The following is a 16,658-nucleotide window of genomic DNA, read 5'->3' on the forward strand; positions in this document are numbered from 1 at the left end:
TTAGGTATCTGTCACATGTCCATTAGATGCCCCTCAATGCACTTATAATACCCTATAACCTAATCACCATAGCAAGGCATGGGCTATTAGTCTATAAAGCTAGGAGAAAGTATAAAGCACTTGCAAATGAATCTCACTGATTAACTTCCCTAATATCCACAAAACCATTAATTTGCTCATAAAGAGTCAATTGAAGATGAAAACACTGTTAGAGGTTAGGTGTCCTTTTTTAGTTCTAGCTTGCCTGTAGAATTTTTACCCACTAGTTGTGGGGAAAACCTAACTGCAGGTACTTGGTGAGTGCTTGAAAAAAGACAAAAAGTTCGGTCAAGCCCAGGGAGAGAAGGGGGCAAGAAAAAAGGAAAGTGAAGACAGTTTGGCAGACTTCTTCAGCTTCAAAAAAAGACACTTTAGGTGCAGAGCTGTTGCAATGGGGAAGAGGGAATTTCGCCATCACCCAGACGGAGCTGCTGCTTCTTCTCCTTCTTCCCTCTTCGTTGGTGGCCTTGCACCCCCTGTCCTGCCAGGATGTGTGTCAGTGCCAGGCACCGCTGTGGAGCTGCTGATACACCTCAGCCACCGACCCAGAATCTCTGCTCATCCCTGCTGTTCCAGCTGAGTGTTCCTCAGAGCCCTGCAGGAGCACCTAGACTGACTGCCTGAGAAGGGTTGTGAAGCAAAGCCTCTCCTCTATCCCTTCCCGTCTCAGCCGAGAAGGCTGTCACGGAGGCCCCAGTTCTGTTTTCTTGCTAATGCTGTAGTTATTATTGTTTATTTGCCTTGTTATAAATATTAGTAAAGAGCTGTTATTCCTATCCCCAGATCTCTGCCTGAGAGCCCCTTGATTTCAGGATTATCATAATTCAGAGGGAGAGGGTCTACATTTTTCATTCCAGGGGAGGCTCCTGCCCTCCCTAGCAGACACCTGTCTTCTAAAACCAAGACACATTGCTAACTAATACTAGCACAAATAGTACAGAAACACTCCTCTATGAATAACAACATGATTCTTCACAATTTTAAGTAGTTGCCAGCATTTACAGATAGGCAGTGAACACAAGGTATGCTCCTGCTCAAAACAGAGACTAGATACTTTATCAAAATTTTAACTGGTAATACAGTCTATTTTTAGAATAAAAGTTAATGTCACTACTAAGTATAAATACACTATATTTAAATCTATCAGAGATTAATGAATTACTCAGTTAATCCTTTTAGGAAGATGCAAAATTGGACAAGATTGAGAAGTTTGCCAAACAAAACAAGATATTCATAAAAGCAAGTGACAAAAGTACATCTCATTTTTTGAAAGAGTGGAGCAAGTGCAAACACTCCCTTGTATGGTGGAAAAGGTCAGGAAAAATGAATGATTGTCACAACTCTGTTTACAGAAAGTAAATAATCCACTATAAATGGCCAGAAGAACACATTCTGATTGTCTAGTATGAATTCCTTCATACTCTAAGATTTCATGAGTTAATTTTACCTTCAAGTCCAAAAGTGATGGTCGAGTTTTTACAAAAAAACCAACATACTTAAAAATTTAAGATTTCCAATGTGATAAACGAGCATAGCTGGTTAGCTGATCTACTGCCTGGCTACCAAGACTTCGAAATTCTAAGCTTATTTTTAGTTTTCTAGTTAAATTTGTCCAGCTCCAATTATAATATTCAATTGCCTTTAGTTTGAATGGTAGAAGGGTCTTCATTATCAAGTTTTAGTTCATGTAGGTCTCTTAAATCATGATCATCCTCCTTTGTCTTGCATGACAGGCCCAAGCAGATCGAGATTCTCGCATTTCTCACTTTAGATTACTTTTTCAATTCTTCAGTTATTTTTCCAGTATCCATTCAAGACAGAAAACTGAAAAATTCCAGATTGCTGGAATGCAGAAATTAATGAAGATTCAGTAATTATTCTCCACCAAGCTATTACTTCTCCTTAGCTCTGATATTTACTAGAAGTGATATAAAAAAACGAAATAGCAGCTAAATGTTTTTGAAGCATTAAAAATAGAGGAAGTAAAAAAAAAAAAAAAGAAAAGAAAAATAAAGAAATAAAAAAAAAAAAAAGAAAGCTAAGTACCAGTTTGGGCTCAGAGTAAAACTGACCTTAAAGTTGTAAGTGACGACTACAGTTAGGGCCTGTAGCAATGTATCTGAACAACTTAGGCCATAGTGTGCCCCAGCCAAACCATCTGTAGAATTTCTTATCAGACCCTCTGGAAATTGTCAAGGTTGCTGAGACATAAATTGTTCCAAAATAAGAAAGAAGAGGCTGAGAAACAGAAAAACAAGACCACAAGAACCAGATAACAGAGGGCGGTCAGACACCTGGACCGTAACCAATCATATATCCTGAGAAGTGCGTGGTGAACGCATGGACAGTATAGAGGCACCAATCAAGTAATGTGTGATCACGTGAACAGTAGTTTTATAATCTATAAATAAGTGCATAATGTAAACAATAAACGGCTATCTGCGTAATCATATTGGTTTGTTGTTCAGAGGTCCTGAGCTCCCGCATGTTGGTGATCCTAGCTACGTGATTCTAGCGACCTGATCCAAGGGAACGCGACGTGATGATAGCGCCGTGATATGAAGCAGGCACCAGACCCTTTGAACTTTGAAAGGGGTCCTGCGGAGTGAAAAGGCGGGAGGCCTGGTCGGAGATTGACACGGCTGGACGGCGGCAGGGGGAGTCGGAGGATGGCTCCACACGGAGTGGGGAGTGGGGCTCCTTGGAGAAAGGCTCCGGGAAAAAAATAAAAAATATACAGACGCTGCAGCGGGTACACCGGAAAAGGTGAGCGACCAGGGACTGGAGAGAATGGGAAAGGCTTTGTCAAAAGAAGAGCAGGCCACGCTAAACATCCTCCAGCATATTCTCTCTAAGAGAGCAATTAAATATGACCCAGAAGTCTTAAAAAGACTTAAAATGGGGTCAGGAGAGAGGATTTTTTGCCATCCCCAAGAGTGTTTTCAACATCCTCGTGTGGGAAAGGCTGGGAGTGATCCTCTGGGATGCCGTGAGCGATGGGGCAAAAGACACCAAGGGACTTAGCACAGCATGGAAGTCAATGCTTACGGTGCTAAGGGAGTTAAAAGCAGAAAGAACAGCTGCAGCAGGAGCCGTGGCTGCTTTAGAGGCAGACGATCCCGCGGCTGCATTCCCGGCATTTGCACGAGAATTCTTTGGGGGTAGGAACCTATTATATTGTCCCTACCTTCTGCATCCCCGGAGCCGGAGGTACAGGCTCAACAGGCGGTTTCAGACAGTAATGATACGGTGCAAAGCCCACGCCGGCTCCGCAGCCTGCAACCGAACCAGAGCAAATGGAAGTAGATGTGCAGTTTCCCCCGCCCCCTCTCCACGGAAAAGCACCGGGATTACCCACAAAATGCCCCGTGGTATCCCCTGAAGAGTTAACAATAGCTGCAGGGGGGCGAGTCTTTCCCCCATTTCCCCCTTCGCTGGTCGATTCACCTCTGCATGACTGTGGCGGGTATTCAAATGTAGATCGCGGGTATTCACATGCAAAACGTTTGCGCTGCTTTGAAGAGGAAGAACATAGGCAGCAGCAGAGAGAATTAACTGAACTCAGAACTTTGATAATCAGCAAATAAGGGAAAGAGAATAAAACAGATCGCTGCTAATAGCAGAAGGGTGAAGGAATGAGAGATCAGTCGTGAGATCAGTTTATGGCAGTATCGATTCTCAGGACCGTAATGGCTGTGAGGATCGCAGAGCCCGGTTTTCCGAAGGTGGTAGCCTCGATAGGTCTGCCCGCCCTGTGATTCCTGAGGATGAAGCAGGTTGGTGGCCAGAGGAGGAGAAAACATCGAGAGCGAGAAGCTGAAAGGGAGAAAGTGCAGCATGACCTAGATTACGATCGGTATCGTGGTATGCGAAGAATGTCTGATCCCCCGACTCGACTCGACCACCAGGAGCGTACCCATCAGCGGAAGGAGGAGAGAAGCCCGGAGCGGAGTTTCCATAGCCGTTCTGTGTCCGATGACGATCAAACTCAGCGGTGGCAGGGAATTATATGGGAAGCCCTGATCGAGGGTGAGTTTATTCCACAAGCGTTCCCAGTAATCTCTGCCCCCGGTAACCAGAACCAACACCAGTGGGTGGGACTGGATTGGAAGCTCATCAGAGAGGGGCAAAGAGCTGATGCAATATGGACTAACCAATCCTTAAGTACAGACCTTCCTGGACCACATTTTTGCTAGCAGTTTAATGGCTCCATTTGATTTTAAAAAGCTGGCAGACACCTTTTTAAAACCCACACAGAGACTGCTGTGGCAAGCAGATTGGGAGAGACGGGTGGACGCTGCCGTGGTTGAAAGTCGCGGGCTCCCTCAAGGGCACCTGCGGCAGCTTGCCACCCCTGACATGCTATTGGGGAGAGGGACTTTTGCGGATCCACGGATTCAGGCACGTTTATATGCAGCAATTTTGCAGCAATCGCAGAAGCTAGCACAGGAAGCATTCCTCTCTGTTCCAGACATGGGACTTCTGTCACCATCCTATAAAACTATTAAGCAAGAAACAAAGGAGACTTTCATGAGTTTTCTAGATCATCTTAGAGATGTAATTGATCAAGTTCCGGGAATGTCTCCAGAGGTAAAATGAACATTGCTGAAGGAGATCCAAAACCGGCAGTTGTGACAACTCTTTTTGCAACTATGGCAGTTACTTAATTCTCACAATCAGGATTATTTTATTACCCATATATGGAGTCATTCTGGGCTGACAGAAGGCTTGGCTTTAGGAAATGAAAAGGCTGACCAACCGGTGGCACCACTTTGGGCCTTGTCCTTGCCCAACATTGATAAATTTGGTCAAGCCACAAGGGCTCATTAGTTTCTTTTCACCAAAGTGCAAAAGTTTTACACAAACAATTTGGCATTTCATTGCAGGATGCTCAAGGAATGGTCACAACTTGTCCACAATGCCAGGGCATGATTGGCTGATTGGGTCCTGGAGTTAACCCTCGCGGCCTGGGACCCTTGCAGTTATGGCAAATTGATGTAACTGTTTATGCCTCTTTTGGTCACTTGAAATGCATTCATGTAACCATAGATACTTTTTCTGCCATGGTTTTGGCCACTCCAATGACAAGCGAAAGGTCTCAATTTGTCATTCGACATTTGTGAGGCTGTTTTGCCATAATGGGTTTGCCTCAGGAAATCAAAACGGATAATGGCCCAGGATACATAGCCCGACAGACCCAGGATTTCTTAGCTCGTTGAGGAGTGAAGCCTAGCACAGGTATTCCAGGTAACTCCAGAAGACAAGCTATTATTGAAAGGACACATCAGGTACTGAAAGGACTGCTTAATAAACAAAAAACAGGGGAAGATGGGCTGAGCCCACAGGATAGAGTACTGAAAGCAGTTTATGTTATGAATCATCTACAGTTAGTAGGTAATCATAGTGAACCACCAGCAATTACACATTACTCAGGCTTGCAGCAAGATTCTGAATTGGTACAGCACCGACCAGAAGTTCACTTTAAAAATCCTATGACAGGGTTATGGGAAGGACTGGCAGATTTATTAATGTGGGGGAGGGGTCATGTTTGTGTCATTATAGACAAAGGATCCCGATGGATACCAGTGAAATGGGTTCGTCCCTGGCTTGAGAAGGATACTCTGATCCCTAATATTACCAATGAACCAACAACCAGCACTACCTGAAAACATCCATTGCCCTCAGAACTGTGAATGCTTTTGCTATCCTTGGGTGAGATTAGAATGCGTGGGGTGTGGATCAGATAGGTGGTGTGAGTTTAGAGTAAGAAGTTTTCCAACGTGTATAGAGTGCAGACATCAGCACATCCAAAAGTTCAATACCTAGGTGGTGTTATCCCAAGTGACAGGAATAACAGTTAATTCCCCTGAAACCTGGAGAGAAGCTCTGAGTTTGTTTGAGAATCAAGAGCAATTGAGACAGGCTATTCAGTGGTATCATAACGGACTTCGGAAGCTCGAGCAAAAAGAGAGAGAATAAGATCAAGGATATTGAATGTGGGAAAGGAATATTTATCCCTGGAACTTGGGGAGTTAGACCTGATCAGTGGGAACAAATGAAGCGGAGGTGGGAACAGACAAACCATAGAAAATGGAATAGGAGAAGGGCTCAAAGAGCAAGAAGCACAGACAGTTTGGATTTTATCCCTGATCTCATAGGGGAAGGTTTCTTTACCAATGATCAAGATGAAGAATAATCTGAAATTAGAAGTGCAGGTTTTTGGGAGCCTTTCTCTGTTACTTGTGATATGTGGCAATATCTGTAGTGCAGAGGATATTAACCCGCCAGGATGGCATAGACAGAATATGTGGCTTACTTGGGCCAGTGCTACTGGAGTGGATTCCTTTTGTTTATACTTAGCCATGCCAGGAGATCCTTTTCACACATGTTTAATTGGTATCTCAATAAGTAACTTTACTGGTTTTGCAAAATGGGTAGGAGTTGGAGGAAAGCCGTATGTGGGAGCAAATAGATCAAGCGTGGAAAATCACTGGTGTAACATAACCAGAGGTGGTAAAAACTGGACATGTGCAAAAGGTTGGGGATTAGGCCAAATGGCGAGGGCTTCCAACAGGTATGATAGCACAATCACTGAATGAAAGTGGATTAGAGCCTTAAGAACGAGATCTGTTAGGATTGGTGCCTGGAAATTACTACTTGTTCTTTAACTACTTTCTAAATCCAAAATCAACTGATATGAGCAATGTTTTAGTCCCACATCCCAAAAATAATACTGTCATTCTTAATCCCAATTCTCCATGGTATAAGAACGTGACTAAATATTGCCACAATTGGACTTACCCTGGGACTGCTGGTGCAAATGCGACTGTAAGAAAGCTGCCACCAGGTATCTTTCTAATCTGTGGGGATAGGGCATGGCCCTCAATTCCAAGTAATACATTTGGTGGACCTTGTTATTTAGGAAAATTGACTATGTTTGCCCCTAACATGCATGAGATGCTGAATCAGACTATTTGGAGAGCAGGACATAGCAAGAGAACTAAGAGAGCAATCACAGGCTTGGGATCTGACTATAACGATAACGTACAGTTTTGGGGCACTCCAACACAAATAATAGCATCATTCCTTACTCCAGGTGTTGCTGCTGCTTAAGCTTTGACTACGCTAAATAAGTTGGGATGCTGGACAGTCAAGCAATTAAACATAACTCCAGCTGTTTTAAATCAAATGCTCACTGATGTAGATAGTATTAGACATGGCACACTGCAAAATAGAGCTGCTATAGATTTTTTGCTGTTAGCACATGAGCACAGGTATGAGGATTTTGAAGGAATGTGTTGTATGAACCTCTGACCATTCTACATCTATTCACAGGAAACTCAAATATAAGATAACATGAAGAAATTGACTGTGAATGACAGGTTTAGATGAATGGTTTAAGGGATGGGGAATAACTGGATGGTTGAAAGACGTCGTAAAGGGAGCTTTGTTATTACTAGTAGTCATTATTATATTGCTTTGTATTATTCCATGCATAATAAAATTGGTGACCCGCTTGATAGAAAATACAGTAAAGAGTGTTTGGCTGGTGCAAGAAGAAGGGGGAATGGTAGCAATGTATCTGAACAACTTAGGCCATAGTGTGCCCCAGCCAAACCATCTGTAGAATTTCTTATCAGACCCTCTGGAAATTGTCAAGGTTGCTGAGACATAAATTGTTCCAAAATAAGAAAGAAGAGGCTGAGAAACAGAAAAACAAGACCACAAGAACCAGATAACAGAGGGCGGTCAGACACCTGGACCGTAACCAATCATATATCCTGAGAAGTGCGTGGTGAACGCATGGACAGTATAGAGGCACCAATCAAGTAATGTGTGATCGCGTGAACAGTAGTTTTATAATCTATAAATAAGTGCATAATGTAAACAATAAATGGCTTTCTGCGTAATCATATTGGTTCGTTGTTCAGAAGTCTCAAGCTCCGCATGGGCCACAATAAGTTTTATACCAGCTCTAATGCAGAACAATCTTTAGAACATTTTAGAACATAAGTTAATCAGTTCAACAGGGAATAAAGACTCCAAAAATTGTTTTAATGTGCGTAACTTGAAGAAATTTGGCTCCTACTGTAGAAGTACTTTCCATCCAACTAAATTAAGTGGAAACTCAAGCTTTCTGCATGGCATTAAAAATAACTTCCTAAACCCTAACCCCTCAATCTATGCTTATAGACGAAAGTTAATTGCTTTCACCATTATTCCTCATAGCCAATAAAAGCAGTTTAACTACAGGAAAGAATACCATCTTTGAAAATAGCTCCCACTTACTGTCATATTCCAACCTCATATACACTCAATTTCAAATACCATTATGACATATACCAATATTCTTCTACTGTTTGTAATGAAAGAGGAAGGAAATTGTGGGAATTCCAAACACAGGAATTTCCCAAAATCTTGTGCATGCAGGCTCAAACACAGAAATGAATACAGGGTTTGACCTGATACCTTGGAAAAGGCTTCTGAATTTAGAGATCATGAGCAAGAATGTGAGTTTGTAATTTAGACAGAAAGACATTAAGCTAGGTAGTGGAATGTTTAAAGGTTTTAAAGTTAAGATATAGAAGTAGTTATAAACGTAATAAGAAGTTTTAAAGTGTAGCAAATAGTTTTGTGTGTCATATGATTGGTTAAGGAAGTCGGCACCGCGGCATAGATGTATAAGACAAAATAATTAACTATTGGTGTAAAAGTAGAAACATTCTTTTGTGGCAGCAGTTTATTGGCTAATTAACCTTTAAGAGACCTTGTAACCTGTGGTCTTGTGACCACTGACCACGAACATCTAACAAACATGGTGAAGACATTCTCACTCCTTCATGAGACTGTAGAACAATAATAAATAAATCATGCTTTAAGACATCTCCCAGTGGGCCCATCTCTCTTAAAATCCTGATAGAAATGATCCTCAAAAAAAGAAAATGGACAGAACCCATCTTTACACAACGGCAGCCTGGCCTCATTTACCGGGGAAATGTATTTGGCAACAACTGAGACACTCCAGGGCCATGACAGCAATTTCTTCAAATTGTCATCCATAACTCAGGCCTTAGAGCAGCATAACTGTCTTGTGATGTAAACTTAGAAGTACTGTTAATTTAGTGCCTCCAATAGCATAAATCATTCAAATACACTGTCATATATTGACAGCTTATTCTGTGAAAGAGATATTACCTGAAGTACATGAACTGAAGGCAAATGTGTTTTGTAACTGTATGGCAACCACACCATGGCAGCTAAGACTAAGAAAACCTATAATGAGAAAAAGACTATCAATTAAGCAAAGACAGTTAGTTTACTGGACACGACACAGTTATAGACACAAGTATGTGCAAGAGATCACCCATAAATCCCACAATGAAAGATCAGTGGAAATGGTGCAAAGCATGGTGCATCCCACCTCCTTTGAAACATAGGTATTCCTAGAGCTTTTGCTTCAAGACCAGAAATACAATATGTGCAACTGATTAATCTAAATTTTGAAATTTGAAGGTTCAGGGCATTTTTACTCTCCTTAGCTTTAAAACAGAACATGATTCAATTACAACTTCAGATACCCAAAGAAATCAAGTAAATATGGATATAAGCTTGGCACTCAAATTTCAAAATTAGAGCCTTGCTGTATCGTTTTTTAAAGATCATAAAATATGGGGAAAAGTGCCTGTTTCTACTGCATAGTGGATTCTGAAATGGGATTGTATGAAGTATGCAGCTCCAGAAAAATTATATTAGAACACAAAACCTTCAATGAATACTTAATTTAGTGGTTCTTTTTCATGGCAGCCCTGAAGTCACCAAAGCTGGTATCAGGAAGGAATTTCTCTAGGGGCATACTGGCAACAAACCTAGCTGCTTTTTTCTTTTTTCCCCTTCCCTTAAGTACTAAGCAGAGATAATGTGTTTAAAACAGCTGACATGTCCCATTCGAGCAAGTTGGTGTCTCTAATTGCAAAGAGAAGGAATGCCTAAGAGAAATATAGATGGAGAATAGCTTCATTTAGTTAAGGTTAAAATAATCTAACTTGGTGTTTTCTAGATATGGATATAAACTTTTATCAGAAAATGTCAGAGTGGTTTCTGAATCATAAAAGCATTATTTAACACTCAATCACTAATTTGCTCATGGCGAAATGGTAATTAAATATTTTAATTGGTCTATAATGTTTCCTTGCCTAAACTCAACATTTTGAATTAAGTTTTAGGTGAGGAGAAAAGTGTTACTAATAGAAATTTTGGCATGATCCTTTAGGAAAAATATTGTGCTATTTCTCTACATGAATGACCTTGTAAAATGATATTTTAGCTATAAATTTTAGCACAAAAATATATCACTAACTCAGAAAAAGTCAAAATATCAGCAAATTTGAATTAAAAGTAAATCATCAGGCTGTTCTAACAGTTAAAAAGCAGCCCACAGTAGGGCAAAGTGCTAGTGAAAAACTACTAATAAAACTACTAAAGCAAAGATCTATTATCCCACTCAGTAAATATCTTTGAGAACAAGCCATTTAGTATGCATAAAAATAAAGGATTGTAAAGACATCCTCCAGAAATGCTTTATCTCATGAATGAGGCTCATAGCAATATCATGAGAGGTTTCTACACTTAAAAACTTTCGATACAATTAAGTGATTGAGATAGACAGAAACTTATGTATTAAAATGTGGAGAGTCCCCAGCTGGAAGTACAGAATCTTTTAAACTCTCCTCAAATACATGAAATACAAGAACCAACAGAGATTAGGATCATCATGAGGAAAACCGAGAACAAGCTTGCCAATTGTATCCACAACTCTGTCTTGCAAGAGCTCTCTGGATATACCCTGTTCCCCATATATTGGGTCTGTCTGGGATGGAGTTAATTCCCCCATAGCAGCCCTCCCAGCGCTGTGCTCTGCATTGGGAGCCAGATAGGTGTTGAGAACACACCAGTGTTTTAGCTATTGCTGAGCAGCACTGGCACAGCATCAGTGCTGTCTCTCCAACATCCCCTCACCTCCAAAGGACAGTAGGTGCAGGGTGGGCAAGATCTTGGGAGAGGACATAGCCAGGACAGTTGACACAAATTAACCAGAGGAATATTTCATACCATATGACGTCTGCTCAGATATAAAAGCTAAGAGAAAGAAGGAGGAAGGGTGGGGTATTTGGTATTCTGACATTTGTCTTCCTGAGCAACTACTACATGTACTGAAACCCTGCTCTCAGGAAGTGGCTGGACATCATCTGATGATGATAAGTTGTGACAGGATTCCCTGCCTTGGAATGTGGTCAAACAACTCTAACAATGTCCTATTTTGTAAGCTAAGAAAACCTACTAGAAATGTTTGTTTTGAAATATGCAAATAATGTGAAATTTCTTCACCTCAAAGGCAAGCAAAAAGATAAAGATATTGAAAATAGTAGTTCAGAAAAAAATATCTGACATCTAATCTATGTGTTGACAAGCTGTTTGACTCCCTCACTCCACCAAGTAGTAGATACTTGTCTTAGATTCTTTTGCTTGATTGTTTTCATCAGGTTAGCATCTCATTTAGTTTAACTGTTTCAGCTTTATTAAACTGTCACAAGAGCAGCCCCGCTTTGATAACAATAGGTGCTCCAATTAAGGCTTGGTTTAGGGTTGATAAATATGATTCCTTTGTGGCACATGAAAAGCAATTGAAGGTTGTTTTGCATTACAGCTTTAAAAATATCAGCATTTTTTCTCATTTAATTTGTCCCTTAGCTTTTGCTAAGATGCCATTTAAATTGCAGTAAAAGGCAAATTGGGCTTTTAGTTGAAATGTCATCCCTGTATTTAAATGATCTGCAATGTCTGTTCAAGTGGGAACACTATTGTTTCACAGTCGGTCCTGACAGTCACATATGACATTTGTATTCAGGTCCTGTATTATCCATGTAGCTAAAGGGCTTCCAATTTAATTTCACAACCAGAAGCTTGTAGAAAACACCAATTAGCTTGCAGATGCCATTTGCCAACAAAACTCAGCTTCTTCTCAAAGTCTGACATCTGGCAGTGCTCAACATTTAATTGCAAAGCAGAGGCTTGCAGTCATCATGATCCGTGGGCTAGGCGCAAAGTCAATTTTTCCCCGTTTATTAAGAAAATGTTTTAATTTTCATAGAGAACAAGAAACTTTTACTTAATTTTTGATGGATGACTATTAATGAATTACTGCTGTAGTAAGATTGCATGGACCATTTTTCCCCCCTCTAGAGTACAAAGAAGGTTAACTGACTGACCCAATTTGACTTCTACTGAAGTCAGCACAATTTACCATAAACTTCAGCAGAAACTCTGATCAGAACCTAATGCATCTTTCTAGTATTCTTGGCCAATGCCCGATGTCAGGCAGGAAGCATCAGTTAAGTTTTAATGAAAGGCTCAAGTGACCCAGTCAAGGAGCAAAGCTGAAGTTATTTAAGTATGGTTAAAAACCTATGCCAAAATAGAACTGAGAGTGGCCATAAGCCTAGACGTTGGTAGACAGCATAGCAGTGCAAGCAAGACAGCCTTTATTAAGCAGAATCTATATTTACATACTTTACTGGTCCTAAAAATCTCTATAACTACAATGCTACCTATCTGTGAAATAAATGAGATTTTATTTATTTTTTTTTAAAAGACACATATATGCCACTCCAAATTACTCTGAACAGATAATACAAAAAATTGAATATGCAAAAGCCTAGTCCACTCCTTTTATTGATATTTCTCCAACATCTTAGAAGATGACAAGATAGGAAACCAACATTATTTTAGTACATAGTGATACCATTGCCCCTTAAATCCAATGTCTGAGTTCTCTGCCACTGCATAGATCAAGGGTCATCAGGGACATCCTGCTCTTCCTTCTGTAATTTGCTATCGTAACTAACTCTGGTCTCCCTTAAAACTTCCATCAACTTTTGTACATTCACATGCATGTTTCACCTTCAATAAAGAAATGTGTTTAACTAGAATGAAATTCAAAGTAAAATCCTGGCCAAAACATGGCAGCAGCTTCTAATTTTCACACAAGATAGGATTCAAGTTGGAAAGATTCATCCAATTAACAGAAATTTTCAGGGAACTTGTTAAGCACCAGTGGAAAGAAGCGCTTGTGTAGGGAAGAAATTGACAGGTTAGCAACATAAACACAAGCTGGAGGTGGAAAGAACCAAGTTAAGTTCTACCCTTAGCCTACTGCACACCTGAAGTGATTGAAATGCATTTGCAATTGAAACCATGGTACATATTTTGATACGAAGAGCAGTTCAGGACTGAAACAATGTCTGCCTCAGATTGCAAATACAGCAACTGAGATAGTGGTGAGGCTGGAGGTTGCACTGCAGCTTTTTGGGAGTGGCAACTACAATTCTGATTAAACAGAGGCAAACTAATAGATTAATCTAAAGTATTGCTTATTTGATGCTTCAGACAGAGAGATTCCACCTTCAGATAGGTGCTGTCAAGAAAATGACAATATGGAACTGATGAAACAATAAGAGGAGCAACTAAAAATTTAACACAAGCTTTTATTATTTATTGTCAGCATGTACTAAGACTGCTACAGGTAACAGATGAACAATGCATCTCCCACCACCTACCAGCTCAACCCACATAAACAATGGCAATGAAGCATAAGATGCTCTGGTTTTCATTATGGCAGGATATAATTTTGCTGTGTACATGTCCAACTTGGCAAAAAGCATTATTCCCCAGAAAACCAAGGTATCCTAAAAATTACATACTAAAAGGACTGGTATGTTTGAAGGCAAAGTAATTATATCTACACTCTCTGACAGAGCTTTGCCTACTCTGACAATAAGGCTTTCCATCACAAAATTCTATTATATAAACCACAGATAGCTAGTGCTTTATTAGTCTAATGCTTCATTTTGAATGAACATAATTTATGCTAAACAGGTTATACCCCACCAGACAACATGCAGTCAATCATTGTAATCTTTAACCTTTAACAATGGAAAACTTGAATTTTGCTTTTGACTTTTCCTTTCTAAATGAAGCATGTTATTCTTGATTAGATTTGATTTCATTAAGTATGTTAAATGATAAGATTTGTACAGTTTTTTTTAATTCAGTGAAGAATTGATGAGGCTGGTTGATAAAAACATGAGCTGGACCACTTGCTAATCTTGCACCGGACTTGACCAAGGCCTAAGAACTGAAGGATGTCTGGAGTGAAGTGAAGGCTTCACAGCCCTATGCTGTTTCAGTGAGACACAGAAGAGCACCCACAACTCTATGAGCCAATAGCTGTACTTCCTTCACTGCAAAAAACAGCCTCATTGAAGAGATAAGGATGGGCACAAAGACCCTCTAATGAAGGTCAGACAGCCTTCACTGCTGCTTCAGAATGTGGAGGAGGACCAAAGTGTTTATTGTACCTCTTTTGCCAACTATAAATTCTGACCAAAGTTAACCAAGACCCTCATTAGGAGTCCCATTTACATATTATCTTTTATACCCCTTGGAATACAAATGAGGAACAGCATGAGACATATAATACATGTATGAGTGACATTACCACACACCACCTATAACATGCAATTGTTCTATCCCATTGGGATGGGCCAAAAATTTATAGTATGCTACCAGACCTATAGTACTGGACTGGTAAAATGCATTAGTTGTGCATCTGTGCTCTTGCAAGTTCCTATTGAACTCAACCAGACTTACAGAGCCAAATTTGTTCTAATCAGAAATTAAACCCAGCTGCACCCAGCCCCTCTGAGGACCAGCTGGAGTGTGAGGGGTTTTATTTACTGCTAAATTCCTATACTCTTAATGCAACACCATCTGATAATGAATTTCATGAACTAGTGTTGCCTTGAACAAACAAGTTTCTTTTTAACAGCTTCAAAGTTTGTTATCTCCAGTCTGTTGATTATTATCTCATTTGTCTCTATTATTAGGAACAGGTAACATACTGATGTCACCTACATCTGCAAAATCACTCACAGTATAGGAAGTGGGAAAACAGAGAAGAGGGCTTCTCTTGAGTTTTTCTTGATCTCCCCTCTCCTTGATAAAATTCTTAGAATACTCTTAGAAAACCAGCTCCAGCATGTATTTATATTTAAATGGAGTCCTGCAACCTGTATCTCTAATTTAGAACAGTATTAGGCTGCTTTATAGAAGTGTGAGAGACTGAAATGCTATGGTTAATGGCTTAAACATTTTTATGGAGGACTTTTTGCCCATTATGGCAAATCTGCATAAAAAAGCTGTGACCACTAAAGCCCACTCATCCCTGAATATGCCTTCTGACTGGAACTTTGGACTGAGTTAAGCCCTGCCTAAGAAAACTTGAGATAAGATAAAGGTGACAATATTGTCCAATTATTTCAGGTCTAGGGATGTTGTGACATGTCTCGGGGGAGGCAAAGAGTTACTTTCAGATAAGCATTGTCCCACCCCAAACCCCTTGTGGGGGGCGGCCCAAGAATTCTGATTGGGTTTGAGTCCCTGGGGGGTTTCTCCCTTGCTGTGTTTCTAGTGGTCCCTGACCCTGAACTCCACCATCAAAGGTGGAGACCCTCAAGAGTTCTGTCCCTCAAAAACCCCTGCTCGGCCTCTGTTTGAGGCTCTCTGTTCTGGATCTGAGTTTGTTCCCATGCTGAATAAATGGTTTCATGAATGGAAGCCCGTCTCGTTGGTGTTCCATGTTGGTCCCCAGAACCCTGCGGCTTCTCTAGACGTGATCCTGAGGTTGCGCACTGCAACATAGGGAGAAGTAAACAAGGCTGAGGGAGAAGAATGTATCCACAAGAAAGCCAAACCCAGATACTGTCCTGAAATCAGCTCTGGCTAGAATTGGGGGGCAGGGCACATAGTCCACAGACTCATCTGATGAAGCCAGGTTTGCACACACTCCCCCCCCCTCCCCCAACCAAGGGGGGAGGAGGGGAGTTTTTGGGTGTATGGCATAACCTCTGGTCAGAGGGAGTTAACACCCATCCTCCCTTACACAAACTGGCTCAGTTGTAAAACACTCCCACCTCGGGAAAGCCACATACACACAGGACATTCACATGAGAGGCAGCTGAGGAGGTATCATAAACCATCAAAGACCCCCAAAGCACCCCCCAGACTCATTCCTGAGGTCTTCCACCAGAGGACTGCATGGGATGCAAAGTGATGCAACAGATCCAGAGTCTGTTGCAAGAGAGAGTGTCAAACTTGTTTCCCCACCAGGGGAGTTACCTGGGCATTTCCACCTAACCTAAACATATATTAATCCATTTTGCTGGACCCTCACCACTGAGAAGACCAGAAAAAGAGGATCAATAGGACTCCATAAGGATCCATGGAGTGGTGAGGTTTTCTACTTAATTTGTCTCCTTCACTCTCTCTCCCCCCCACCACTTTTTTATTTCTTTCTCTCACACACACATTTTCTGTTAAATAAAATCCATACTATTGGCTTTGGCATATGGTCTCATTTGCACCTTTATTCGGGCAGAGGCCTTTCTCTAATAATTTTAATAACCATATTGTAACAACAAGACAAGTGCACACTAACCAGACATCTGAGATGAGAAACACTGCCCCAGGAGTTCTGCAGATCTAATGAAGACTAGAAGCAGTAA

At 40.8% G+C, this 16,658-nt stretch overlaps 1 protein-coding gene across 1 annotated transcript in view; it reads right to left on the reverse strand.

Annotated features, from left to right (window-relative positions):
• Positions 1-16,658, reverse strand: part of LOC148183361 (zinc finger SWIM domain-containing protein 6-like) — a 262,132-nt gene that overhangs the window by 78,738 nt on the left and 166,736 nt on the right. The gene's annotated exons all lie outside the window — the stretch shown is intronic.

This window comes from Pseudopodoces humilis, chromosome 12 (assembly GCF_049639895.1).
Source record: "Pseudopodoces humilis isolate 2021_Gansu_Grassland_sample_001 chromosome 12, ASM4963989v1, whole genome shotgun sequence".
Taxonomy (NCBI): Eukaryota; Metazoa; Chordata; class Aves; order Passeriformes; family Paridae; genus Pseudopodoces; species Pseudopodoces humilis.